The sequence below is a fragment of the Rhinopithecus bieti genome, unplaced genomic scaffold (assembly GCF_001698545.2).
Source record: "Rhinopithecus bieti isolate Rb0 unplaced genomic scaffold, ASM169854v2 scaffold_1070, whole genome shotgun sequence".
Classification (NCBI taxonomy): domain Eukaryota; kingdom Metazoa; phylum Chordata; class Mammalia; order Primates; family Cercopithecidae; genus Rhinopithecus; species Rhinopithecus bieti.
Window position 1 is genome coordinate 631,185 of NW_016803844.1, and position 26,103 is coordinate 657,287.

At 37.3% G+C, this 26,103-nt stretch overlaps 1 protein-coding gene across 17 annotated transcripts in view; it reads right to left on the reverse strand.

The window, feature by feature from the left end:
* Positions 1-26,103, reverse strand: part of PPHLN1 (periphilin 1) — a 133,626-nt gene that overhangs the window by 15,226 nt on the left and 92,297 nt on the right. The gene's annotated exons all lie outside the window — the stretch shown is intronic.

Below are 26,103 nucleotides of genomic sequence, written 5' to 3' on the forward strand. Positions count from 1 at the left end.
TAACCGGAACTACTGAAAAGATTAATTTCCAGAAGGTTTATTCTATATAAACTACACACTAGTCTTCAGTAGAGTGTTTTTTTTTTCTTGTTTCGGTTGTTTGATGTGCAATATGTTTTTGTATGCAGATAGTAAATAAACTTTGATCTTCCAAAAAAAGAGAGAGAATACAGCGTATTGGCCAGGCATGGTGGCTCACGCTCATAATCCCAGCACTTTGGGAGGCCAAGGTGGGTAGATCACCTGAGGTCAGTAGTTTGAGACCAGACTGGCCAACATGGTGAAACCCCATCTCTACTAAAAATACAAAATTTAGCTGGGCATGGTGGTGGTGGGCGCCTATAATCCCAGCTACTCAGGAGGCTGGGGCAGAATTGCTTGAACTGGGCAGGTGGAGGTTGCGGTGAGCTGAGATCACACCATTGCACTCTACATTCCAGCCTGGTTACTCTGTCTCAAAAAAACAAAACAAAACAAAACAAAATGAATATAATATATATAATATGTATAGCATACAAAATATGTGTTAACTGACTATATTATTGATAGGGCTTTTGGTCAACAGCAGACTATCTGTAGTTAGGTTCTGGGGCAGTCAAAAGTTATACCTGAATATTCAAATGTTGCAGCGGGAGGGCGGGCAGGGAGAGACAGCATCACAAATCCCTGAGTTGTTCAAGTGTCAACTATAGGGGTATATGTGTCTGTGTGTGTGTGTGTGTGTGTGTGTGTGTGTGTGTGTGTGTGTGTATGTGTGTTTATGAGACAGAGACAGAGACAGAAGAGCAGCTAAATCGAAGACCCATCACAAAAACACAACTGATGAGATCACTGGCCTTCAGAGAACAGCTCAACCTTCAGTCCCTCTCCACCCCTTTAGAGGTTAAGGGGGTAGGCTGAAAGTTCCAACTCTCTAAACACATGGTTGGTTACCCTGGGCAATCAGCCCCTAAACAGAGGCTATCCAGGAGCTCCCCCAGCCATTGGTTCCCTCATTCACATACAAAAAGACATTTATCACTTTAAGATTCTAGAAGCTGTGTGCCAAGAAATGGGGGCAGAGGCCAAATATATATTTCTTATTATATCCAGAAATGGAAAGATAAGTGACAAAACAAATAGAGCAAAAGCTTAATTATAGAATCTAGGTGATATGTATATGAGTGTGCGCCAGACAATTTCTTCAACTTTTCTTCATGTTTGAAAATTTTCAAAATAAAATGAAGATGGATCTGTTCTGCTTTGACCCTGGAGGATGAGCTTTGCATGTTCTCAATATGGGTTAGATATTAATGAATCTGCAAATGCCGACATGAGTGTGAATGACAGATAAATGTGCCTGCCACACAACTAGAGCTCACCTTCTATGTTAAAGCACTGGAATTGGTCAGAGTACAACATGCTCTGTTCAAGGACTTTACATTCTAGTAAAAGACCAATAGATAAAAATTACCAAACAACAAGGTAGAATATGGTAAATGCCATAAGATAAATACAAAGTGTTGTTGTAATTATTCCAAATAAAAGATCATGGGGGCGCACTAAGACAATGTGAACTGTTCTAAGCACCTTGAAAGNAAAGATCCAGACAGCAATCCATACAGCTTACTTGATAATACAGAATCAGATCAGACTGCAGACACTGATGCCAGCGAACCTCATCACAGTACTAATTGTCATACGAGGTCTCGTAGACGAAGGACTGATGAAGATGCTGTTCTGATGGATGGAATGACTGAATCTGATACAGCTTCAGTTACTGAAAATGGGCTAGGCAAAAGATGTGATTGAAGAGCATGGTCCTTCAGAAAAGGCAATAAATAGCCCAACTAGTGCTTCTGGCAATGACATTGCTACAGCATACTCCGGGAGAAGAAAAGATTAATACCTTAAAAGAAGAAAACAGTCAAGAAGCAGCAGTCCTCAATGGTGTTTCATAAACCGAAGAAGTCCTAGTTTACAGTTCTTTTACATTACATTTACAATAATGCTTGTACCAGCTTGCCAAAGATAGAATATGGATTGCCAATCTTTACATCGCACTTTCAGTTCCACCATTTGGAATTCAAAAGGGGAGGAATCCTGAATAAATCATATGTTAAACATACTTTGACACCTACTGTGTTATAAAATGTATTATCAGATATGCCTTAAGAATAGTATATGTAAATTTTTTAAAAGTTGCTGGCTATAGGAAATGTTACTTTGTTTTCAAAATATGGCAGAGATGGGGGGTGGTGGGTGGGATGGGATCCCTAACATAATATTCTTTATGAAAGCACTGGCTGCTTTTGTAACATTTTAATATGCAACCACTTCTTCATCGGAGGAAAACTAGAATAAAACGCAATCTAAAATATTTTGCACTGAATTGTAATTTCTTCATTAGTTTAGTCTAGGAACTGGTCTGTTTTAATGGGTTTTAAAATGCTGTATGTAGTGGAAAATCTGCAGACCAATGGAATACATTTGTTAAACTCTCATCTGCAGGGACACTGTGTGATATTTGGCAGTGACTGTTCCACCTTGAGGCTTTGTTTGGTTTATTTATTAAAGTGCACAGTATTTAAACATCAAACACAGCTTTAGTTAAAACACTAAGCTGAATTAGTCACGTCCATTCAGACATAACCGGAACTACTGAAAAGATTAATTTCCAGAAGGTTTATTCTATATAAACTACACACTAGTCTTCAGTAGAGTGTTTTTTTTTTCTTGTTTCGGTTGTTTGATGTGCAATATGTTTTGTATGCAGATAGTAAATAAACTTTGATCTTCCAAAAAAAGAGAGAGAATACAGCGTATTGGCCAGGCATGGTGGCTCACGCTCATAATCCCAGCACTTTGGGAGGCCAAGGTGGGTAGATCACCTGAGGTCAGTAGTTTGAGACCAGACTGGCCAACATGGTGAAACCCCATCTCTACTAAAATACAAAATTTAGCTGGGCATGGTGGTGGTGGGCGCCTATAATCCCAGCTACTCAGGAGGCTGGGGCAGAATTGCTTGAACTGGGCAGGTGGAGGTTGCGGTGAGCTGAGATCACACCATTGCACTCTACATTCCAGCCTGGTTACTCTGTCTCAAAAAAACAAAACAAAACAAAACAAAATGAATATAATATATATAATATGTATAGCATACAAAATATGTGTTAACTGACTATATTATTGATAGGGCTTTTGGTCAACAGCAGACTATCTGTAGTTAGGTTCTGGGGCAGTCAAAAGTTATACCTGAATATTCAAATGTTGCAGCGGGAGGGCGGGCAGGGAGAGACAGCATCACAAATCCCTGAGTTGTTCAAGTGTCAACTATAGGGGTATATGTGTCTGTGTGTGTGTGTGTGTGTGTGTGTGTGTGTGTGTGTGTGTGTGTATGTGTGTTTATGAGACAGAGACAGAGACAGAAGAGCAGCTAAATCGAAGACCCATCACAAAACACAACTGATGAGATCACTGGCCTTCAGAGAACAGCTCAACCTTCAGTCCCTCTCCACCCCTTTAGAGGTTAAGGGGTAGGCTGAAAGTTCCAACTCTCTAAACACATGGTTGGTTACCCTGGGCAATCAGCCCCTAAACAGAGGCTATCCAGGAGCTCCCCAGCCATTGGTTCCCTCATTCACATACAAAAGACATTTATCACTTTAAGATTCTAGAAGCTGTGTGCCAAGAAATGGGGCAGAGGCCAAATATATATTTCTTATTATATCCAGAAATGGAAAGATAAGTGACAAAACAAATAGAGCAAAAGCTTAATTATAGAATCTAGGTGATATGTATATGAGTGTGCGCCAGACAATTTCTTCAACTTTTCTTCATGTTTGAAAATTTTCAAAATAAAATGAAGATGGATCTGTTCTGCTTTGACCCTGGAGGATGAGCTTTGCATGTTCTCAATATGGGTTAGATATTAATGAATCTGCAAATGCCGACATGAGTGTGAATGACAGATAAATGTGCCTGCCACACAACTAGAGCTCACCTTCTATGTTAAAGCACTGGAATTGGTCAGAGTACAACATGCTCTGTTCAAGGACTTTACATTCTAGTAAAAGACCAATAGATAAAATTACCAAACAACAAGGTAGAATATGGTAAATGCCATAAGATAAATACAAAGTGTTGTTGTAATTATTCCAAATAAAAGATCATGGGGGCGCACTAAGACAATGTGAACTGTTCTAAGCACCTTGAAAGCAAAAAAGCATAGTGTGTTTGAAGAGTAATGAATCTTGGAATATAGGGAAGGTTTGGGAAAGATAGTAGAATGGAATCAAAATGGAGCTAGACATGAGCAGGTAAGGCAAAGACCAAACTCTTAGACTTAAAATAACTTATGGTAGAAACACTGTAGACATTTTTTGTCTCATTCAACAGACAATAAACAAACAACTAAAGACTGTTGATTAGGGAAAAAACCAACGTATTCATTGCTCAACGAATTTTGAGAAAAGTAATTTTGTATTCAATGTCAATTACTGGCTTGGGAAAAGAATTTCTAAGATGCAAAACACATAGAAAGGCTAAACCTAAAGAAAAATATTCATGAACACAGGATGAAAGCCAATTAAATACATAATAAAATAGGCTTTAAAATTCTAACTGCTGAGAAAATGAGTACAAATATTTTGCGATATGATAAAATTTCATTTGGCTTTTGATACTGTCGTGTCTGAGAATAAAAATTCTTTAACAAAAGCAAGGAGGAGTAGGCTTAATTTGCACATTTCCCAAGTCATGTCCAAAATATCCATCATAATGAAACAGACCACAGTTTCAGATGGCAATTCAGCTCCCTAAAAGATATCTGTAACTTAGAAAGTCCCTTAAGTTTAAATAAAATAAAATAAAATAAAATGGCAAAATTCTTTTTTTTTAATTAAATTTTAAAAAATTTCCATTGGTTACTGGGGAACAGGTGATGTTTGGTTACATGAGTAAGTTCTATGGTGGTGATCTGTGAGATTTTGGTGCACCCATCACCTGAGCAGGCAGTATACACTGCACCCAATTTGTGGTCTTTTTTTATCCCTCACCCCCTTTCCACCCTTTTCCCCTGAGTCCCCAAAGTCCACTGTGTCTTTCTTAGGCCTTTGCATTCCGCATAGCTTAGCTCCCACATATGAGTGAGAACATACGATGTTTGGATTTCCATTCCTGAGTTCGTTACTTCACTTAGAATAATAGTCTCCAATCTCACCCAGGTCGTTGCAAATGCCACTAATACACTCCTTTTTATAGCTAAGTAGTATTCTATTTATATATATATAATATATATTCTATTATATATATATATAATATTATATTATATATATATATATATATATATATATATATATATATATATCACAGTTTCTTTATCCACCCATTGACTGATGGACATTTGGGTTGGTCCCATGATTTTGCAATTGCAAGTTGTGCTGCTACCAAACGTATATGTGCAGTATCTTTTTCAATATAAGACTTCTTTTCCCTCTGGGTATGATACCAGTAGTGGGGCTTGCTGAATCAAATGGTAGTTCTACTTTCAGTTCTGTAAGGAATGTCCACACTGTTTTCCATAGTGGCTGTACTAGTTCACATTCTCACCAGCACTGTAGAAGTCTTCCCTCTGCATCACATCCATGCCAACATCTACTGTTTTTTCATTTTTTGATTATGGTCATTCTTGCAGGAGTGAGGTGGTATTGCATTATGGTTTTGATTTGCATTTCTCTGATCATTAGTGATGCTGAGCATTTTTTCATATGTTTATTGGCCATTTGTGTATCTTCTTTTGAGAATTGTCTATTCATGTCCTTAGCCCATTTTTGATGGGATTGTTTTTTTTTTTTTCTTGCTGATTTGAGTTTGGTGTAGATTCTAGATATTAGTCCTTTGTCAGATGTACAGATTGTGAAGATCTTCTCCCACTCTGTGGGTTGTCTGTTCACTTTGCTGACTGTTCCTTTTTCTGTGCAAAAGCTCTTTAGTTTAATTAAGTCTCAGCTATTTATCTTTGTTTTTATTGCATTTACTTTTGGGTTCTTGGTCATGAAATCCTTGCCTAAGCCAATGTCTAGAAAAGTTTTCCAAAGTTTGTCTTCTAGAATTTTTATAGTTTCAGGTATTAGATGTAAGTCCTTAATCCATCTTGAGTTGATTTTTGTATAAGGTGGGAGATGAGGATCCAGTTTCATTCTCCTACATGTAGCAGCACCATTTGTTGAACAGGGTGTCCTATCCCCACTTTATGTTTTTGTTTGCTTTGTCGAAGATCAGTTGGCAGTAAGTATTTGAGTTCATTTCTGGGTTCTCTATTCTGTTCCACTGATCTATGTGCCTGTTTTTATGCCAGTACCATGATATTTTTGGTGAGTATTGCCTTACAGTCTAGTTTGAAATTAGGTAATGTGATGCCTCCAGATTTGTTCTTTTTGCTTAAAACAGCAAAATTCTTATGTAAACACTGAATTGATTTTTATATACAGCTTACAAAAGAAATATTTGAGAATTATCCAAAGAAAATTTATTTTAAACACAATAAATTCAAATAAATCATTTTACAATTTCACAGATGAGGTAGTCTAGTCTTCATGAAATGATTTAATATTATCTATCAGAAAAGTGTAATATCCTGACTGTACAAAAGGTCACATTTTAGATCTGACTAAGGCTAAAAGAAAGTAATTAACTGGCAACAGCCAGTTCTCAAAGTGAAAAAAAACCTTACATTGGTTTGAGAAACCTGTAAGGCGCAAGATCCGCCCAGTTACTCTCCAACAGGAGAGAAATTTGTCAGCAGGAGTGACTAAGCAGGAAACAGCTTAGCTATTTCAAGACCCACCCCCTCCACTTCCTTCCCAGCTCATCTACCACAAAAGAAGTTGGAGACAATTCAATATACAGGTCTCCTTATCTTCTGAAGATATGGAAGTTATGTCTGAGAACCTAGAAGTTTTAACTGTTACAGGGTCCAATGAGTTGAGCTCTCAACTCAGGGAGGCCTCACCACACAAGAAGAATTTTTGGAAAATAGGGAGGAATCCTAGCAAAGGTCTCCATGTCTAAGGATGGCTGTGGGCTACAATTCTAAAGGTCTTTTTATTGGCTTATTCAAATATAATGGCATTTTAAAATTCCTAGCAAATGAGAAGTATTTTTACTAACTTAATATTTTCATATAGACCTTCGTATTTTATGTACCAGAATCCTCAAAAGCACTCTGGAGTTACTGGCCTTATTTTATAAAAATAGTGAAGCAGAAAGATTAAAGGAGTTAATTGTAAGAAATACAATGAACATTCACAGCCTAGATTTCAAATTCACTCCTCATCATACTGCTGCTACCAGGCAAGATAATTATTTAAATCCAAAACAGAAATGAAGCCATGACTGAACTAAATCCTTAGCACAGATAAACGAACCTGCTTGGTTTTGAAGAGTAGCGTAAAGGAACTGGCTTGGAGGAGTCTGGAAGCAGGTCATCTGATTATGATTCCTAACTGCCATGAGACAATACATGAGGGGTGTGTGTGTGTGTGTGTGTGTGTTTCATGTCTAATACTGTACTTTAAGGTACTCAAGTCATTCCCCTAGTGAAATTTGAAACATGGGTTATTTTTCCATATAGCTTCAAGGATGCCACTAAGATAAACAGAAATAAAAAGGTGAGATCAGCCATCTGCCCCATGCTGGGAAAAGCATTATTGTTCTGTAAGCTACTTACGCTGTGGTTGGTTAAAGAGCATTTTATGGTTGATATGGGACATTTTCAACGTATCCTGCAGAAGAGGCAAGTTCCCCCTTAGTCTCTTTTGACAGATGATCCAGTGGACCACGCACATTCACTCTACTATCCCACTTCTTTCATTATTAAAATCCTATATCGTGTATACACACACAGGACCTAGAAGGACCATCAAACTGTAAACTACTTGTAATTATGGATGACTTTGTTCCTTGCTTCCTTGTTTTTCAGTTACCTATGATGCACATGTTAACTTCTAAAAAATAACAGTCATTTTAAAAACCTGAGGAGGCCTGGCACAGTGGCTCACATCTGTAATCCCAGCACTGTGGGAGGCTGAGGCAGGCGGATCACAAGGTCAGGAGTTCGAGACCAGCCTGGCCAACATGGTGAAACCCCAACTCTACTAAAAAAATACAAAAATTTTCCGAGCATGGTGGCGTGCGCCTGTAATCCCAGCTACTCAGGAGGCTGAGGGAGGAGAATTGCTTGAACTCGGGAGGTGGAGGTTGCAGTGAGCCAAGATTATCGCCACTGCACTCCAGCCTGGGCAACAGAGCAAGACTCTTGTCTCAAAAAAATAAAATAAAATAAAATAAAATAAAATAGGTCAGGCGCGATGGCTCACGCCTGTAATTCCAGCACTCTGGGAGGCCAAGGCAGGCCGATCACCTGAGGTCAAAAGTTCAAGACCAGCCTGGCCATGGTGAAATCCCGTTTCTACTGAAAAAAAAAAAAAATTAGCCGGGCGTGGTGGTGCACACCTATTATCCCAGCTACTCGGGAGGCTGAGGCAGGAGAATTGCTTAAACCTGGGAGGCAGAGGTTGCAATGAGCCAAGATCACACCATTGCACTTCAGCCTGGGCAACAAGAGCGAAACTCCATATCAAAAATACATACATACATACACACATAAATACATAAAATAAAATAAAAACCTCAGGAAAAAAATCTGTATTGGAAAGTTGATTTTAAGTAGAAGTTACTTTTGCTACTATGAAATTCCTCCATGTCTTATACTGAAAAACCATGTAGTATCAGTACATGTGTTATTATGCTTTTTTCTTTTCTGTTTTCTGTGACATTAAAGTTTAAATATTCTGTATGTTTAGAAAACTTTCTTTTTTTTTATAGTATCAAGGTATTGTGACTTTTCAGCTCAAGAAAAATTAGTGTTTGTTCATGCAGTATTTCTGGGAGACTTTCAAAATGTATGCCATAATCTCTTTTTTTGTCGCTGAAGCGAGTGGGGGTAGCTAGGAGGTAACAGGATCAGAAAGTGCTAGTGCAGGGTGATCAGGATTACCTACAGCTCCAGTAAACAGGCAGTTTCTGTTTAGCTGCTCCCTCCCCAGCCTCCTAAGATAGGCCCCCAAAGCTGTATTTACACTATATGCCAACCAAAAAATATGCATTTATAGAAGACACGATTTAAGAGTTTTGGTAATAAAGATGAATCCTAGAGTTCACTAGCTTATAAAAAGTTGGGCTTATGATGTTGACATTACCAAGGAATACATAGGAAACAGGGATTGCAGGAAGGTGGCGGAAGGAGGCAAGGGAAGAAAGAGGGAAATTATGGAAGAAAATAAGCTGCCTCGTGCTCTTCTAGTTCCAGGTTCTAAACTTCGTTTCGGTCCTGTTACATAAGAAACCCCCGCAATTTTTCAATACTTTGCCTTTACTTGCTGAAGGTAGTTTGAGTGGGTTTTATAACGTTTTTAAACTTTTAAAATGCCAGATACCTACCATGATAGACTGCTTCATGGAATAGATGTTACCTGGCCTTCTGGGAGCAGTGCAGGCCTGTGCAATTATACTTGCAGTGCAAGTATAGGCTTATCTGCTTATCAGCAGTGCTTTAACATTGGCAGAAATGCCATCATGATGTTATAAATCTATTTTCTCATCAATGTAATTGCAAAACCCATCAAAGGTGCTTCACAAGCCTCTATTCAACGTAGTTAAAGATAGGCTATAATTGTTCATGGTCGGCCGGGTGCGGTGGCTCACGTCTATAATCCCAGCACTTTGGGACGCTGAGGTGGGAGGATCACCTGAGGTCAGGAGTTTGAGACCAGCCTGGCCAACATGGTAAAACCTTATCTCTACTAAAAATGGAAAAATTAGCTGGGCATGGTGGCTCATGCCTGTAGTCCCAGCTACTCGGGAAGCTGAGGCAGGAGAATCACTTGAACCAGGAGGCAGAGGTTGCAGTGAGTTGAGATCATGCCACTGCACTCCAGCCTGGGCAACAGAGTGAGACTCAGTCTCAAAAAAAAAAAAAAATTTCCACGTTAAAAGCTAAACAATTACTAATCCTTAAAGTTTCCATTGAAAATATAGCTATCGCTACTCCTACTGGAAAAAAAGAATAATGTATCTGCTTTCAGCTCATCACACATAAATGTAGGATAATAGAATATTATCAGTTTACTTAATCATACTTCTCCCAGAGAGGGACTTTTCAATTAGGTAACATACAATACCACTCTGAATACTTCCAAGATGTGTTTTTTCTTTCCAGAAGAAAGGAATTATTCATAACTAATATAAATAGCACAGCTTCATTTTAAAATAGGAACTGTTGTATCAGGTAGATTAAAAGTAGGTTAAAGTTAATTAATATTTACAATAATTCATTATTTTACTTTTATTTCTGAAGGCATTATGTACAGTGGGGAAAATCCATAAATACTATTCTATATAAATGGAAGTCCATATTTTCAAGATCTGTCTGTAGATATTTTCTAGTCCATACTTTTATAGCAAAATTCATAGAGTAACTGGTATATGAATTATAATTAATCTTGATTTGTCCAGCTAGCAATACAAATATAAACTGCTACTGACTTCTCAAATGATACTAAGTTCCTTCCAAGAATCAGAGAATAATACTGTGCACAAAAATGAACACACTAATGTTAGAATCATGCTGTCATTATTACATCAACTAGTCACATTGCTACTTCCACTTTATGCTCAAGGTAAATACCAGGTGTTAGTTACTAAGAACAGTGCTATTAAGTTTTAGTAAATGAAGATATTAATCTTATTTTCAAGCAGATTTTTTGAAAATAGAATTTACCTACAGCCAAGGATTCAAGGTAGGAATCCAGTCAAATTAAATTAATGTATTGTTTGCAGATAATTTGGGGTAAGTCAGTATTAAGGAACACATCTCAGTATTTCTATTTATTAGAAATTACAAGGGCAAAAATGGTAGTATTATAACTAAGAAATTCTACTTAAATCCTTAAAATCAAATGAACCTTGCTATACATATTTTCAGTATGTAGCATTTTTTTAAAATTGATTTTTTTAAACTTGAACTATTAGTTTACAACATTGTAACTTTTTTGGTTAGTAAAATCACTAAAATGGGAATGACTAGTCAATTTTAGGAAAGAATAATAGGGAAAGCCAGGAATAAAAATCTTTGTTTTAGCAGTGCTGAACATTTGATTGGTTCAGATAAGAGTCAGAAGGCTGACCAACTTAGTACAAGAGCCAAAAGAAACAGTAGGGCTGTCATTTCCCCTTTAACCTCACTTCGTGGAAGACTACTACCATGTGCTCATGTAGATACAACATAAACAGAAATTTTTCATGTAAACACATCCTGGAAAAAGGCATTAAACCATTCTTCTCCTCATACACATTTTCAGTGTCCTATCACAATAAAAAGCATAAACATCAAAATGTGGCTTTGCTGAGGGTTTAGTGCTGTTTGTGTTACAGTATTTAAAAGTTCAGAAATTATTACTTATGGTTTGACTTATTTTCTGAAAAACACTAAGTCATTTGTAAAAATTAACTGCTAAATTATTGTAGTATTTTTAAAAGGACTGATTACATGCCTTTAGAGGTACCATTAATGCTGAAATCTGACTCTGTGCACTCTTACTTCTGGTTTCATTATTTCTACACTCATAACACTAGCATGGATCTAACCAATACAGCACTGTTACATCACAGCACAGTAGCTTTCTTTCTAGCAGTTTTGCTTCTAGCCTATTTTTATTCTAAACTTTCTTATTCACAGGTGCCATCTTCCTTAAAATAAAATTAAAATAAAACAAAATAACAAAAATCCTACATCAAAAAAACCCTCCAACCTTCCCAGTATACTGCTCCTCTGGTTTCTGAAGATCTGATCCACTTAAATTCAACAAAATCTTAGCTACTAAAACTTTCTCATCACCCATTAAAATACTATATACCATACATTTTAAAGCATTTTAACTTCTCTCATATGCCATCTGGATTCCCCTGGCTGCTTCTTTAATTTCTTCAAAATTTTGTTTAAGATATTTGTCACAGCTCAGCATAATGGCTCATGCCTGTAATCCCAGCACTTTGGAAGGCCGAGGCGGGTGGATTGCTTAAGGTCAGGAGTTTGAGAGCAGCCTGAACAACATGGCGAAACCCCATTGCTACTAAAAATACAAAAATCAGCTAGGTGTGGTGATGCATGCCCGTCATCCCAGCTACTAGAGAGGCTGAGACAGGAGAATCGCTTGAACCTGGGAAGTGGGAGGTTGCAGTGAGCGAAGATCAAACCACTGCACTCCAGCCTAGGCAACAGAGCGAAACTCCATCTCAATAAATAAATAAATAAAATAAAGATAGTTTTCACAAAGTCTTTCTAGATCAATTTTTCTAGGTTACTCTAAATATTTAAGAAATGTAAGTATCTTTCTGTCCTTCCTACCTCCTCCATTATCTTGAGGACAGAACCACTTCTTTTGCTTCCTTTGTAACTACCTCAGAGCCTCCCAATGTAAGGCTGAGAAAAAGTTGATTTTTTTTTGAGACGGAGTATTGCTCTGTCACCCAGGCTGGAGTGCAGGGGCCAGATCTCAGCTCACTGCAAGCTCCGCATCCCGGGTTTACGCCATTCTCCTGCCTCAGCCTCCGGAGTAGCTGGGACTACAGGCGCCCGCCATCTCGCCTGGCTAATTTTTTGTATTTTTTTAGTAGAGACGGGGTTTCACCGTGTTAGCCAGGATGGTCTCGATCTCCTGACCTCGTGATCCGCCCGTCTTGGCCTCCCAAAGTGCTGGGATTACAGGCTTGAGCCACCGCGCCCGGCCGAAAAGTTGATTTTAATTATCTCTGATTTATCTAAAACTCTAAAATCAAATATTCTGGCCTTGGCTCAAATTTTAATCAGACATTTTGATCATCCTAACCAACTGATCCACATGTAAAGTAACTGATATTAGTGAATAAATCTGTTCAAAGGGAGGTGGTCAATAAAAATTATTCCTTGGTTAAGATTACAACTAAAACCATAATAGATTTAGAATTACAAGGAAGGTGAATTATAACAAACAATTTCTGAAATCACCAGTGAAGAAAGTTCACATTATAATGTCATTTCAAAATAGTGAAAAGCATAAAACACAGTATCCTGAAAGCTAATAATAAGTTTATAACTTTTAAATGTAAACACTTTGTTGTAAATACTTGTTTTTGACAAATAAAACTCAGTATTTAGTATCAATTATTCATATATAAAAAATACACACAGAATCTTGCTGATAGTTGGCTTAGCAATATGTTTTCTATGCAAATTGTGTAAAGTGATCATCAATCAAATGCACAAACCATACTCTAGTTAAAATACCCAATTCCTGTACTGGATTAACAACATTTTATTATTTTGTGAGAATCAAATCCTGACCACAATCAAGATAAGATTTGGACTAAAATTGTTTTCCCTATAAGAGAATTCTTACACTGTGGGAAGAGAATAAAATTCAATCAGAGGCCAGACGCAGTAGCTCACACGTGTAATCCCAACACTTTGGGAGGCCAAACGGGTGAGTCACTTGAGGTCAGGGGTTTGAGACCAGCCTGTCTGACATGGTGGCAAACCCGTTCAACAAAAAAAAAAAAAAAAGAAAGAAGAAAGAGAGAAAGAGAGAGAGAGAGATCAAGGAAGGAAGGAAGGAAGGGAGGAGGGGGAGGGAGGGAGGAGAAGGAAGGAGGGAGGGGGAGTGAGGGAGGGAGGAAGGGGATATGTAGCTGGCATTCGTGGCACACGCTTGTATGCTCAGGTAACTCAGGAGTCCTGAGCAAGAGAATCACCTGAACCTGGGAAACGAGGCTGCAGTAAGCTGAGATGGCAACACTGTACTCCCCAGCCTGGGCACAAGTGAGATCTCCATCCTCAGAAAAAAAAAAATCATTGTAGAAATACCTGCTTCCTGCACATACAATTTCGTCACAAACATGAAACACCAAGAGTAAAACATACACACACACAAAGAGACAAGTTTAAAATGTCTAAAACCTTATTTATATTGTCTTTTCAAAAAAAAAGGTATGTACACACTCTCAGACAAATAGTCAAAAGTTGTACATTCAAGATGACCATATATTTAAGCTGTATATTACTAAGATGAAGCAATCTTAAAAGGTAACATATGTTAAAAACAAAAGGAAAAGTTTTCAGTCATTGTGTAGGTGTGACAGGAAAGCTCTAAAATTTTTCTCTAACACTAAATCCTCTCAGTGATTCAAGCAGTATTTACCATAATAGTCAAGTGTATAGCAGCTGCATCCTGTACTCTATTTTTACGGCAAGAGTCATGTTAGATTAAATTGAACAACCTAAAATAACTTTAAAAGCTCTGACTATGATATCTATCATTTCTGTTAAAGAGCACAGCAACAATCATTCCTCAACTCAAATACTGAACACACTCTCAACTATCCATTATAGAAATCAGGTTAAATTGCTTTCTTAGCTTCAAAGTCATCATAATACAGATATAATTACACAGTGAAAGTTTCAAAATTCAATTACTTTGTACAATAAAATCAAACTTGTTATGCATCTTGGGAAATTAGTCCACTCTATCCAAAATATGCCAGATGGAAAGGAAAAATTATAAATATTACCACGAGGCATAATTTTTATTTTCTTTCTAACTAGGCCAAACATAACCAACACAAGTAACTTCTTATTCATAGTAAACAACACAGATATAATTTAATATACAATTCAGTCTTCAAAGTGAAACTAAAAACAAAACCACTCACTCTTGAATTTTTAATTCCATAGATGTAACTACTATATAGATGAGTATAAAGGCCAGGCCCGGTGCTTCAAGCCTGTAATTCAGCACTCTGGAAGCCAAGGCAGGCCAGATCCCTGAGGTCAGGAGTTCCGAACCAGCTTGGCAACGTGATGAACCCAGGGGGGGGGGGGCCTGTCTGACTAAAAATCAAAAAGTAAGCCAGGTGTGGTGGTGGGTGCCTGTAATACCAGTCACTCAGGAGGCTGAGGCGGAGAATCGCTTGAACCCAGGAGGCAGAGGTTCCAGTGAGTCGAGATCAACATCACTTCACTCCATGCCTGGGCAACGAGCGAGACTCCATCTCAAAAAAAAAAAAAAAAAAAAAAAAAAAAAGGCAAGAAAAGCATGCTCTAAGCATTGTAAAATGTCCATTCTCTCTTACTTTAAAAATACACGATGAAAGGAATTTAAGCTATTAATGAGATTGACAGGGAAATGTGCAGAGGGATGTAAATTTTATGGTCGGAGCCCTAAGTTTGGGGTGCTAGGTAACGCTTACTCTAAGTCCCAATTTATTTGTTTTAATTTTAAATTTGATTTTTAACTGACAAATATAATGATTGTATATATTGGTGGGGTACAGTTCCTTATTGTAAACAGGAATTAATAATAATTAATCTTACTTTTGTGAGAATTAATGAGAGAATGTACATAAAGCACTTATTACTTAGAAACCATTAATTCATTCAACAAACATTTGAAGAGTTATTAAGTGAAGCTCAGTACAAGCGGTGAAAAAAACATGTAGTGGCCTATCCTCCGGAAACCTCTTTTTTTAGCTGGAAAATATTTTTAAAATGTATAAAACAAAAAAATGTATAATTGTGTTAATTATTATGAAGGAAATAAAGTATGTTTCAATGAATGCAGAATTACTTAGATCTGGTTAGGAGGCAAAGAAAAATTTTAGGGAAAGGGTAAAATTTAGCAAGGCCAGAGAGAGAATGCTAGAGAAGACAAGAATCAAAAATGGCTTTTAAAGAAGGAAAAAAGCATGCCCAGTAGAGCAGAGTGCAGTCATGACTGCAAACAGTGAGTCCACGAGGGTAACAACAAAGTAATTTGGTGAGGGTGAGGTAGTAATACAGAGTTGCAGCTCTCTATAGCCATGGTGAATACTTTGATTTTTATCTAAGTATAATGGGAAACACTGGAGGTTTCAAAATAGGAAGCCATGCATTTAACACGTTTACCGTCAGGAAAAAAAAAAAAATATTGCAATATCATTTGGCTAGGAACTGAGTTTCAAATATTCGGCCATGCTCCATCTTTGTTTTAAAATAGTATTGTTTCATTCCGGTTGGTGGAAAATTTAAAATACGTTCTCCATTTTCCCTGACCTTGATTTAAAAAAAAAAAAAACGGCTTTTTTCTTTTTTCCCTCTTTAGAAGCATTACAATCAACAGTTCAGCTGAGTTATGGATATAAGTTTAATTTTTATCACTTGTCTTTTTAATTTTGAACTGTCCCAATAATCTAGTTACTCAGAGAACTGGTCAAACTTCTTGGCAAATAAACAACTGAGTGAAAAACTAAAAGAGACTAAGTTTGTATCGTTATTTTTTTTTCTATAAAATCATCGTCTTCATCACCTTATCAGGGGCAACTTTTATTTAATAACATTTGAAGTGTTCTTACTTGGTCAATTATGGATAAACAATCTGGTTTGCCTTTCTACCCTTACTCAAAGGATGCTGTGAATTGTTGGAAAAAGTCCAAAACTGCAATTATTTGATCCACCATGAACTCCTTACTTAGTCTTTCTTGTTGACCTCTATATCAACATGTAACATATGGGGTATTCTAAGCCCTTTGCACACCCAATTCAGGAACTCCAACTGCTGATAGGACTCCTCCTCCTCCCTATCCCATTTCCCCCTACTCTTGGCAAAACTGCATCTTTCCCAAACTTATCTCCTGTCCACCTCAAAAATGTTGTCCTTTATTTTCCTTTCCTCCTATCTCAGAAAACGGTTTCTCTGAATTTTCAAGATTAGTTCCTGTATCTGTGCTACTGATAACCCCTCTTGCTTTATCAGTTATTAAATCTGTTTTTCCTCTTCAGTCTCTCATACTATCCTTCTTCTTTTACAAGTGCTCAAAAGAAAACAGATCAACAGACAGACAAATCGGTCGCTGAGTTTTACTTACGTGCCTACCACACACTCTTACGCACTTATTCTTCTGTATTTCAGACTCTACCAATTTAACCTAGGCTCTCATTATCCCTCCCTCAAAAAGTAGCCAAACATTTCTGTATAGCCAATCTAATCTTCCAACAAACATTTTAATCATAATACTCATGTATTCAAAATTCTTCCACAAGCCCATCAATACAATTCAAACACTTTTTTTCTGGCTTTCAAATTTTTCAACAATCTGGCTCTGATCCACCTATCCTCATACAATGATACTGGGTTGCGATCTATTATCTTTATTCTACCTACAAAATTCAGTAAAATACAAATCTACAATTTTCAGTAAAATACAGTCTATAAATTCGCATCCTATTCCATACTACCTTAATTTCTCAGTTATTATTTGAAGACAGTGTCTTTTAACTTGTAGGGTCTGTACTAACTCTGAGTGGTTAGTGCCAGAATTGAGTTGCAGTAGACTAGTTAAGGTTGAAACAGAATACTTCCTTCCTGATTTGTACCCTTTATAATAAAACTGTAATCATAAGTATAACACTCTCCTGAATTCTGTGAGTTGTTCTAACATATTCTTGAACCTTACAGGGTCATGGAAAACCCTGGATTTGTAGCCAGTTGACAGAAGTGCAGGTGATCTGGGGATACTCAAAGTGAGGCTGAAGTCTGAAGTAAAGGCAGTACTGTTGGACACTGTGCCCTTTAACTGCGGGGTATGCACTGACTCCAGGTGGTTAATGCCAGACTTGAATTGCACTACACCTGTTGGGGTTGAAACAGAACACTTCCTTCCAATTTCTACCAAGTCAAGACAAAGTTTCTGTGATCATTATTTAAGACTATTCAAGCTCCTTCTAATTTACCACAGTAAATAAAAATTTGTACTCTGTGAATTCAATGCAATTAAATGCTGTGAATGGGAAGTAGCATGGGAGAATGAAGGGTACAGGAGGCGAGATTTTAAAAATTCACATGTAAGATGATTTTACCCACACTAAACTACTTAAAATTGTTGATTATTCCCTATAGCTCCCTATTTTCCTACTTACATGCATGTTATTCACCTTTTTGTAAAACCTTTTACCTCCTATCTCTACCAATGAGAATCCTACCTGAATTTTAAGAGTCTGATCAAATGTCACTTTCACAGAGAGGCCTTCTTTGGTTCTAACTGGAAATAATTTTAAATCTCAGTTTAAGGCAAATAAGCATATTAGAAAGCAATAAATAAGAAGTATTCACAGTTCTACCATTTCTAGTATAAACTTGAACAAGTCACTTGACCTTTTCAAACATGTAAAATGAAGATAGGACCAAACACCACACTATATTTCTCAGAAAATTCTTCTGCCTCAAAAAATTTAGAAACACATTCTTTTAAAAGTCAAAAAATTTAGAAACACATTCTTTTAAACTGTCAGGAGCTGTTGATGAAGAGAAAGCAAAAAATCAGAGTGATACACTAATACAGTGGTAAAGCCATGGCTGCCCCAAAGAACCATGAATCAGCCTGGGAGGGATGACAGATATTACCTTGAGCCCATGTAAGAGTGAGCTGGATCTGAGGTATCTACATAAAGCTAGGATCTCTGTGAAAAGATGAATGAGAAAACAAAAACTGCCTGCTGGTCAAAGAAAATGACAGGTTTTGGCCAGGCGTAGTGGCTCACGCCTGTAATCCCAGCACTTTGGGAGGCCAAGGCAAGTGGATCATGATGTCAGGAGTTCCAAGACCAGCCTGGCCAAGATGGTGAAACCTTGTCTCTACTAAAAATACAAAAATTAGCTGGGTGTGGCGGCATGCACCTGTAGTCCTAGCTACTCGGGAGGCTGAGGCAGAAGAATTGCTTGAACCTGGGAGGTGGAATTTGCAGTGAGCCAAGATCACACCACTGCACTCCAGCCTGGGTGACAGAGCAAGATTACATCTCAAAAAATAAAAATAAAAAATAAAATAAAAATGACAGATTTTGGCCTGTGGTCTTAAGTAAAGACATGCAGTTGCCCTTGAGTATTTGTAAGGATAGGTCTACGTTCACACGTACTTTAAATTCTGAACATAAGCTCACAACCACAAAATGTAATACACACAAGGGAAACTGCTACCACGAGTAAGAGTCAGCAGAAACAACAGCTGAATTAAAACCCTGACGCTTCAATATTAAAATTATCAGTTACAGATTATAAAATGTTTAAATATATAAGAGAGAATAACACGAGCTATAAACAATCTAATTCTAGGCAAATTTGCAAAGAAAACCAAATTGAACTTCTAGAAATGAAGAATATAACTAACGTTAAGAATTCAATGGAGTAGGCCTAGCCAGAACAATCAGGCAAGATAAAGAAATAACGGGCATTCAAATAGAAAAAGAGTAAGTTAAACTATTGCTGTTCGTCAACGATGACTATATACCTAGAAAACGTTAAAGACTCCTCCAAAAGACTCCCAGGTTTGAGAAACAAATTCAGTAAAGTCTCGGGTTACAAAATCAGTGTACGTGAATCAGTAGCACTGCTATACACCAACAATGACCAAGCTGAGAATCAAATCAAGAACTCAATCCCTTTTACAATAGCTGCAAAAAAATAAAAATAAAATAAAATACCTAGGAATATTCTTAACCAGAGTGATGAAAGATTTCTACAAGGAGAATTACAAGAAGCTGCTGAAAAAGAAACACATCCCATGCTCACGGATTGGAAGAATCAATATCATGACCATACTGCCAAAAGCAATCTACAGATTCAAAGTAATTCCGATTAAAATACCAACATCGCCGGGAGCAGGCTCATGACTGTAATCCCAGCACTTTGGGAGGCCGCGGCTGGTGGATCACCTGACGTCAGGAGTTCGGGACCAGCCTGGCCAACATGGTAAAATCCTGTCTCTACTAAAAATACAAAAATAAGTTGGGTGTGGTGGCAGGTGCCTGTAATTCCAGCTACTCGGGAGACAGGCAGGAGAATCACTTGAACCAGGGAGGTGGAGGTTGCAGTGAGCCGAGATGGTGCCACTGCATTCCAGCCTGGGTGACAAGAGCAAAACACCTTCTCAAAAAATAAAAAATAATAAATAATAATAAAACACCAACATCATTTTTCACAGAATTAGAAAAAAAAAAATCCTAAAATTCATAAGGAACCAAAAAAGAGCCCAAATAGCCAAAGCAATCCTAAACCAAAAACAAATCTGGAGGCATCACGTTATCTGGCCTCAAATTATACTACAAAACTGTAGTTATCGGCTAGGCGCAGTGGCTCACACCTGTAATCCCAGCACTTTGGGAGGCTGAGGTGGGCAGATCACTTGTGGTCAGTAGTTTGAGGCCAGCCTGGACAACATGGCTGAAACCTCGTCTCTACTAAAAATACAAAAATTAGCTGGGTGTGGTGGCAGGCACCTGTAATCCCAGCTACTTGGGAGGTTGAGACAGGACAATCGCTTAAACCCAGGAGGTGGAGGTTGCAGTGAGTTGAGATGGTGCCACTGCACTCCAGCCCAGGTGAGAGAGTGACGCTCTATCTCAAAAGAACATATATATACATATACCTATACATAGTTATCAAAACAGCATGGTACTGGTATAAAATAAGGCACATAGACCAATGGAACAGAATAGAGAACCCAGAAATAAAGCCAAATACTTACAATTAACTGATCTTCAACAAAGCATACAAAAACACAAATTCAGGAAAGGACACCCTATTTAATAAATGGGCTGGAAAAACTGGATAGCCACATGTAGAAGAATGAAACTGAATCTCGATCTCTTACCTTTATACAAAAATCAACAACTCAAGATGGAACAAAGACTTAAATCTAAGATCCGAAACCATAAAAATTCTGGAAGATAACCTGGGAAAACTCTTCTGGACACTGGCCTAGGCAAAGAATTTATGACTACAATCCCAGAAGCAAATGCAACAGAAACAAAAATAGGACCTAATTAAATGAAAAAGCTTCTGTAAAGCAAAAGAAATAATCAGCAGAGGAAACAACTCACAGAACGGGAGAAAACATTTGCAAACTATGCATCTGAAAAAGGACTAATATCTAGAATCTACAAGGAACTCAAATCAGCAAGAAAAAATAATCATCTCATCAAAAAGTAGGCAAATGACAAGAATAGACAATTCTCTAAAGAAGATACACAAATGACCAACAAACATATGAAAAAATGTTCAACATAACTAATCATCAGAGAAATGCAAATTAAAACAACAATGAGATACATTACCCTAGCCAGAAGGGCGACTGTTAAAAAGTCAAAAAACAATAATGTTGGTGTGGATGCAGTGAAAAGGGAATACTTTTACTCAGCTGGTGGGAATGTAAATTACTACAACCTCTATGGAAAACAGTATGGAGATTTAAAGAATTAAAAGTAGATCTACCATCCAATCCAGCAATCCCACTACTGCATATCTATCCAAAGGAAAAGGAGTCATTGTATCAAAAAGACATGTGTTTATATAATATGGAAGGAAAAAAATTAAAAAGACACCTGCCTGTATATGTTTATTGTAGCACAATTCACAATTGCAAAGATATGGAACCAACCTAAGTATCCATCAACCAATGAGCGAATTAAAAGCAATACGGTATATATACACCAAGGAATACTACTCAGCTGTAAAAAATAATGAAATAATACCTTTTGGAGCAATTTTGATAGAGTTGGAAGCCATTACTCTACGTGAAGTAACTCAAGAAAGTGAAACCAAATACCGTATGTTCTCACAAATGAGAGCTAACCTACTGGGTAAGCAAAGGCAGACAGAGTGGTATAATGGACCATGGAGACTCACAAGCAGGAGGGTGGGGTATGTGAGAGACAAAAAACTACTTTTTCTTTTTTGAGACAGAGTCTCGCTCTGTCACCCAGGCTGTAGTACAGTGGCGTGATCTTGGCTCACTGCAACCTCTGCCTCCTGGTTAAGCAATTCTTCTGCCTCAGCCTCCCAAGTAGCTGCGACTACAGGTGTGGACACCACCACGCCCAGCTAATTTTTGTATTTTTAGTAGAGACCGGGTTTCACCATATTCACCAGGTTGGTCTGGAACTCCTGACCTTGTGACCCGCCCGTCTCGGCCTCCCAAAGTGCTGGGATTATAGGCGTGAGCCACCGCACCCGGTCTTTCTTTTTTTTTTTTTTGAGACTAATTCTCACTCTGCCCCCCAGGCTGGAGTACAAGGGCACGATCTCCACTCACTGAAAACCTACACCTCCCGGGTTCAAGTGATTCTTGTGCCTCAGCCTCCCGAGTAGCTGAGACTACAGGCATGCACCACCACGCCCAGCTAATTTTTGTCTTTTTAGTAGAGACAGGGTTTTACCACATTGGCCAGGCTGGTGTTGAACTCCTGACCTCAGGTGATCCACCTGCCTTGGCCTCCCGAAGTGCTGGGATTACAGGCATGAGCCACCGCACCTGGCCTAAAAAACCTATTTATTGAGTACGATATACACTACTTGGTGGCGGGTATACTAATCTCAGACTTCTTCTCCTCGTTGCCTTTCCTTAAAACAGTTTGTTTTTTATCATTTCTATGTTCGTCCCTTCATTTAGTCTCATAATGATGGTCTCAGGCAGTAACAGTAGTGACTGCTGTAATTAGAGTCTCAAGCTGTAACAGTAGTAACTGCTGTAGTGACCATCTCAAGTAGTAACTGTGGTAGCCAGCCACAAGTGTGGCACAAGTGTGGCTATACAATTCATCCAAATAACTAAAAGCCACTTGTACTCTAAAAGTTATTGAAAAAAAGAAAATATATATATATATATAATATATTCAATGGATCAATTACATGGCATATTAAATACAATTAAAGACTTAGAGATAGTCTTTAACAAGATATGAAAGAAACAAAAAAGTGTAAGGAAAATAAGTCAGGATAAAAAAAAATCGACCTAATTTCAACTGGAGGACATAAAAATAGAAAATAGAGGATATTAAATATTCAAAGGGATAACACTATAATTTTCCAGCTCTAATGAAAAACAAACTCTCAGATAGAGAAGGCATAATTTAACATAAATTACCTTAAACAGAATAAATTTCAAAAACAATCCATACNATATTCAATGGATCAATTACATGGCATATTAAATACAATTAAAGACTTAGAGATAGTCTTTAACAAGATATGAAAGAAACAAAAAAGTGTAAGGAAAATAAGTCAGGATAAAAAAAAATCGACCTAATTTCAACTGGAGGACATAAAATAGAAAATAGAGGATATTAAATATTCAAAGGGATAACACTATAATTTTCCAGCTCTAATGAAAACAAACTCTCAGATAGAGAAGGCATAATTTAACATAAATTACCTTAAACAGAATAAATTTCAAAAACAATCCATACCTAGATATATTATGGTAAAACAGCATATCAAAAGTAAATACATTTTAAAATAAAAATAGGCCGGGTGCGGTGGCTCACGCCTGTAATCCCAGCACTTCGGGAGGCCAAGATGGGCGGATCACGAGGTCAGGAGATTGAGACCATCCTGGCTAACACGGTAAAACCCCATCTCTACTAAAAATACAAAAAAATTAGCCGGGCATGTTGGCGGACGCCTGTAGTCCCAGCTACTTGGGAGGCTGAGGCAGGAGAATGGCGTGAACCCAGGATGCAGAGCTTGCAGTGAGCCAGATTGTGGAGCTTGCAGTGAGCCAAGATCGTGCCACTGCACTCCAGCCTAGGTGAGAGAGTGAGACTCCATCTCAAAAAATAAAAATAATAATAATAATAATTCCTTCCTTTCCCAAATCAGGTTGTTGTAAAGATCTAATGAGAATACATAATTTACATACATCTCAATAAATATTTTAGTCATATGTACTAACTTTATGAGAAATCCTCTCAATCTTGTGTGTTTTGAAAACCATTACAGGCTGGCTGGCTGTGTTTTTGCAACCAAATGAATGAAATAGTTTTGCTGCTTCTTTTACTTTCTAACTGCTTAAAAGCAAAGATTCTTGAAGACTCACTATAATATTTATCTTCATTGGCTGGAATTAGCAAATGACAGAGCCAAGCTACATGAGACTGAAGCACCCTTTCCAGTTTCATTCATAACTGTTAAACAAACATTTACGGCAAGCCTACGATAGGCAAGGAACTCCAAATGATGCAAAGATTATTAATTAGGTAATTTTCCTTTCAGCCTGTTAATAAGGTTAGGCAATATCGTATCCTGAACACATGCTAGCTATTGGTAGGAAGAAAAGATATTAAACTTCTGGCTGTGCACAGCTGGCTATGCAACTGATGAATTCAGTGAAGAAGAATATATTTTTAGTATAAAGTTTAAAAAATTAAACATGCTTCAAACTACCCTCCCTTAATGCCAGATTCAAGTAAAAAGTCAATTTAACATTATTTTACTCTTTTGCTTTACACGGGGCCATTAGAGTTTTAACAATCACAATAGAGAATGTACTGCAGAAAAAAAACATGGAATGAAAACATATTTGTATGTAAGAAAGCCTCTACTGAGAGAATCGTACGTGTTTCTTCAAGCTTTTCCAAAGCTACAAAGAATTACTAAAACAGACAATTAGAGATTTATAATGAGTACTATTTAAACCCTCTAGATTTAAAAAATGTTTATTATTATTAGGACTTCATATGATCTGTAACTTCTGGAGAACAATATAAAACTGTCAGAACTCTGGGGCAAGAATTATAATAGAGACTCCCAATAGAAGACAATGAAACTAATGAAAATAGACACATGATAGACAAATAATCTTCAATTATCTTAAAGATAGAAATAAGCAACACAATTCAATACAGTCTCTTTAACAGCAAAAGACAATGGAGTGGATACGTTCAGGACAATGTTCAGGAAAAAAAAAATCTTAAAGCAGTTTTTAATGGGAGGAAAGTACACTATCTATATTTGCCGGCAAGGAATTTACATACCATAAATGATTATTTCAAAGGTACCATGAAAGAAAACATTCCTTACCAATCTAACAAAGAGATTGTATGATTAAAATAATAAATGAAAGACAAAAATCCCTATCCCTAAATAACATTGCTATTACATATTTTAAAGAGTGTTTCCCAGGCACATTAACCTTTAAAAGACATCTGCACAAAAATCAGGTCTCACTATCCTCAATACAATCACTACCATCATATGAAAATTATGGAGATGACAATATAACAGCATATTATCACCAACCTGCACATTTCAGTTCTCCAGTATCTGCACTGCCCTTTTCTTTGACTTCTACTAAGAAAGAATCACTAAATAAAAGTGACAGGAATTGTCATGTTTTCTTTGGGTTTAATGAAGTAAATTTTAATCCATTCACAAAGACTACACAGTAGTCCCCCCACCCCCAATCAGCAGTTTCGCTTTCCATAGTTTCAGTAATCCAAGGTCAACCATGGTCCAAAAATAGGTGATAGGTGTCCAAAATAGCTCATAAAATATTTTGAGAGAAAGAGAAGGTAGAACACATTCACACAACTTTTACATTAATTCTTCTATTTTATTTTACTTATTATTAATCTCTTACTGTGCCTAATTTATAAATTAAACTTCATCTTAAATATGTAGGTATAGGAAAAATATAGTGCCTATAGGCTTCAGTATTATCTGCGGTTTCAGAAAACCATTGGGTGTCTTAGAACCCAGTTAAGTGGGAAAACTACAGTAATTTACAATACAAGGAATTACCAAAGGAATAGCTTTTTCTCAGTGTGACTTACCAGTTACTTAATTGAAATTTGGGCCTTATTTCAAGATCCCAGGCTAATCCACAAAACAATAACAGCAGATATTTTGATTACTGACAATGTCATAGGCCACATAAATATATATATTCACTTCATTCTAACATTACTATGAAGTGGGTAATATCACCAATCCCATTACAATGATGAGCAAAGCAAGGCTCAGAAAAGTTAAGTGACTTTCCCAAAGACACATATTAAGCAGTTGAACTGAGATTCAAGCCAGATCCCCTAACACCAAAGTTCCTATGCTACTTACCTAACTACTAAAGTAATACACCATTATGTACTATGGTAATTCTGTTAATCCTTCTACTGCCTATATACAATTCCATAGTGTGGATGCACTAGAATCTACTGGGCTGGTG